The following is a 4,603-nucleotide window of genomic DNA, read 5'->3' as shown; positions in this document are numbered from 1 at the left end:
TTTCATTCACTTCGATCTGTTATTCTATCTCTAATCATCTTGACTGTATGCCAACTTTCAGTTAATCTATCTCAGCTCATCTTTATTCACATCTTCTGTTTTCTATAACAGGATTTTATTTAACGATAGCAATACATCTATAAAAGAGTTTCGGAAGACTCAAAGAGCTACTTGTTAACCTAGTAGGTAAAGAGCTAGTTGATATATATATATATATATATATATATATATATATATATATATATATATATATCCCTCTCGATATAAAATAAAGGTGCATTGAACGGTTTCTTTGGCATGGTTCTATGCAACAGACATTCAAAAAACTGTTGTGCTATGAAACTACTCTGTTAAATGCAGAAGCGTATATAATTTACAAATATGGACACCTCAGAACGCACTATTTTACTACAGCTTACGAATCAAAGAAATCTAATGCAGATAAATGGATATATAATTAAAGGAATTCGACTACTCGCAACTTATCAATTTACTACAGCTTACAAATGGACTACCCGTAATGTCATTTTCGAAAATGATATGAATTTATGTTGAACTAGAGATATAGTGTTCTTACACATGTTTGTTTTGTCAATCGCGTTACCAGAAAAACACGGGAAAAGGATATGAAGTTTGACAGATGCTTTTGAGAAAGATTTTGTTGTTTGCTTTATTATTTACTGCTTGTACACCTTGTTCAAAGATGACTTCAAGACACTTGTAAATTTTGAAAGAGGAGATTGCTATCGGCCCAGCAGAGGGCACAGACAAGGTGGATCACTTAAGCGACAAGAAAGTAACAAACCCTAATAACGGGAACGGTGGTGTATAGTTGAAAAGGACTCGCAGATATGACAAACAGTTAAAAGACAATTTAAGATTTTGTTACAACAATCACAATTTAAATAAAATACCCTGTGCAAGTAGGATACACCAAAAATTATCCTAGATTTCAATAATTATCTTGCCCTTCATTTATAGAGAAACGTGGAACAGAAGTTTCAGAAGAAATTAAATAATTAAATCTCTGGTTAGAAGTTTACCTCAGATCAATGAGATATCTGCCATTACGCTCGGTGGGAATGCCAAATAAATCTACCTACTCTGTCAAACCAAGATCTTACTTTTAGAGTGACAAAAGTAATGAATGAATCTGAAATTGAGTATAACCTGAAAATCAGACTTGTATAAACCCAAAAGCTACCCTTTGAACATTGATAAACTATATCTATAGAGCTACTTGGCTTTTCATAATAGATTACAGATTTAAGGCCTGGAAGAAAGAAGCTAACACGTACTATGAATCAGCGTGTGTTGTGATTTATAAGCAGTGAGAAAGATCTAAGAAAAGTGATATTGGCGCGGCTCAATCTGAGACGACAATACATTCATGTTGTAATGTTATCTTCGGATTGAACCGCACCAGCATCTCTTTCCCTTGACCTGCTCGCCACATCTCGTCTACTCTTTTCTGCTGCTTCACCCATATCACTATTGCCAGCCAACTTATTCTGCATAAAAGTAATCATGTCATTGCATTCAGATCAGCCAGGTGTTCTACAGAGAAACCAAGGGTTTACTGTTTGTGATTCTGTACATGTCCGCAACCCTAATATTCTCATCTCTCAAATTACAAGAACAAAAATGAATATATCTTTTTGATGACAAGAACAACAACTACACTTAAATAAATAAATTAATTAGCATACATCCATCTTGGTGAGCAGAGATATCAGAAACAATTAGCATACATCCATCTTGGTGAGCAGAGATATCAGAAACAATTAGCATACATCCATCTTGGTGAGCAGAGATATCAGAAACAGATTGAAGTTTGCACTTCAAGATTCATTTTTCATTTTTCTTCCGGTGTAATGATCCTTCATCTAAAAGTGAGAAACCAACCTTCAGAATGAATCGGGTCTCTGATAGATTGCAAATGAAAAAGGCAAAACCAGCACTTAGTCATGAGCTCTGGGGAAGCCCTGAGAACGAGAAGATGGTATTTCTTGGAAAAAATTATCGGCTGTGAATCCCCAACTCAATCTCAGAACGGCCTTCTGATATTCATCCTGGAAAAACGTATTATATAATGCTGCGCATGCACTCATGCATACATTAAGGTTTGGATCCCAATACAGCGTGTGGATTGATGACAATGAAATCACAGAATGTTAGTACAAATGGCCGTCTCTGTTATGGTAAAAGAATCGTATTTTACTCCCGGAGCTTCATGCCCCGCCGACAGTGGCGAGAGATGGGAAGCGAAATCCGTTGGAAGGATTAGGGTTCAGGGAGCAGCATTGGAATGGTGTAGTGAAGAATTAGGGCTTTTTGTCCAGTGTTGATGATTGGGATTCGTGCGCTCGGAAAAAGTGCATCGAAACCAGGGTGGAACTCGTATTTTAGGGACAATGTCTCGCATATGTTGAAAACTACTACAAATATGGCCGACCAGTTGCTGCCATGGATTACCTCATCCATGAATTTAGAGACAAGGCTAAAGTCAACTAAAACTAAAAAACCACACTATACCTCGGCGAACACTTCTACCTCTCTTCCCAACCTCCACCCAAGAAATCTTCTTGGCCCATATTGATTAAGTATTAAATTCTAGGAGTGATATGAGAAGAGGAAAGCCTACATTGTGAATAATATATATATATATATATATATAAGTTTTAGATTGGTTGAGTTATATCAACCTAGAATTACCCAATTATAATTATATGAAAATTTTGTTTTATAAGTTTTAATATATTATGGTTTTTATGTTAATATGATACCTAAAATGGAATGAGAGATTTATTAATATCCTGATTGATTTACTATCACATGAATATATTTGTTATCATATTTATTTTAGGAATTATTGATATTTTGAGGTATTTTTATTTCTAGGTTTTTTTGTTAAATTAGAATTTATTTAGGAATTATTGATATTTTCAAATATTTTCATATTTTAATTTATAGTTTCTTTAATTTTAATTAGAATTTATTAGTAATGTGATATAATGAAGTTTTGATTAGTATATTCTTTTTTGTATGTATCCAATTTGTATATGGACATTTAGAATAAAAGACATTAACTTTTCTTATTAGTATGGTTTCTAATCTAACAAATTTTGGCAAAAGAATTTTGAAATGATGTATTCTAGTATGGTATTAGTTTAATAAAAAGGCACTCACTTACAAAAAAAATTAAACAAAAATGAATATATTTAGTATTTAACTTTTTTCTTTGTTAATTTGGAAAAAAAAATCACTATCTTGTATAGATGATAAAAGTAACTTACATGATATATTGCTTTCAATATATTTTTATGTAAATATAATAATTATAAGAAAATGATATCCTTATTTTTCTTTGTTAGTCAAACTTCATCTATTATATTCTCATAAAACGAAGTAGTATAATATGTTTCTCTAGAGCCCCCAAGCCTCATTCCAACCAAACTTATTGGCAAGGGGAGCCACAATTTGCCAAAGATAAATTAATACAGTCATTATTGTCACTAGGTTAAAGAGCCTTACAACACAAAAAGGAAACAAAAAGATCCTACATACAAGCAACAACATTATCAATGAGGAGTATGGGGAGGAACTACAAGAGGTGCAACAAGAAATTCAGTGCATTCATGCATGTGGAAGTGGATGTGTTCAACTCGGGCTTCCAAATCATAAATATGTTCATTGGTTAGACATTGTCTCCGATGAAGATTCTCGAGCTCTTCCAGAATATCATTTTGGTTGAACTAAATGTCATTCATGCAAGTTACTAGCTCATTACAGTCCTCATACATGTGCTCTCTGAGAATGTCCATGTTTGCCTAAATTCTTCTAAGTTGCTCTGTGATGGACTCTAAGGAGCTGGAGCATCCACTTGTCCTCTAGAACGATCTAGAGCATGAGCCACCTCACCTTCACGATCTTCCCCTGCTAAATTACTTGAATATCAACCATGATTGTTGTTCGGATGACCTGCAAAGATATGATGGCCACCCCCACAGTGTGGCCTCCCTCGTTCGCACAACATTTCAACTAGAAAAGAGTATTTTATGAAATTGAGCTAAGAGGGAGCCCCAAGCAGCCTATCTAAAGAGGGGAAAGAATGCCAACTTGAGGCACAGTGGGGCCAATCTCGCCTCAAATCACTGACTCCCAAGAGGAAGAAATGTTGAACATAGACGTAAATGTTGTAGAATGAACTAACCCACAGAGAGAGAGACCTTATGTAAATAAAATGATGAACTTCGAGGTTCTCGTGTCTATCAACCACGTATCTAGAGAGCCTAGCCATGAGGAAATGAACCCGGGCTAGTGATAACACAGGGAAAGCAAGGTGCGAGAGACATAATTAAGCACATACAGACATAGAACAATGGAAAAGGTGGCCACAAGAGCCAAACCAAGATAAAGAGGATAAAAAGGCAAAGAAAAAATTGAACAAGAAACCAAGACACCATCCAGGGCATAAGAAATTGAGACTCCCTCACCCAGACACCTAAAAACCCCTTTGGGTGAATTACCAATGCCACCCACTTGGGCCCAATTCCACAACGCATATCATAAAATGAAAATATCCCAAAATTCAACTACTTCA

The 4,603-nt window shown here is 35.0% G+C and overlaps 1 long non-coding RNA gene across 1 annotated transcript; it reads right to left on the bottom strand.

Annotated features, from left to right (window-relative positions):
* Positions 1–1,007: 1,007 nt before the first annotated feature.
* Positions 1,008–2,417, bottom strand: LOC149196944 (uncharacterized). The gene is made up of 3 exons (XR_016254161.1): positions 1,906–2,417; positions 1,299–1,511; positions 1,008–1,104 (listed from the first exon to the last, which is right to left on the bottom strand). It is a non-coding gene; the product is annotated as an uncharacterized LOC149196944 (long non-coding RNA).
* Positions 2,418–4,603: the final 2,186 nt, after the last annotated feature.

This window comes from Pinus tabuliformis, chromosome 2_2 (genome assembly GCF_031772625.1).
Source record: "Pinus tabuliformis cultivar Carrire ecotype Pingquan chromosome 2_2, CPIR1, whole genome shotgun sequence".
Lineage (NCBI taxonomy): Eukaryota > Viridiplantae > Streptophyta > Pinopsida > Pinales > Pinaceae > Pinus > Pinus tabuliformis.
The sequence above is the reverse complement of the archived record's forward strand: the minus strand, read 5'-3'. Positions and strand labels throughout refer to the sequence as shown.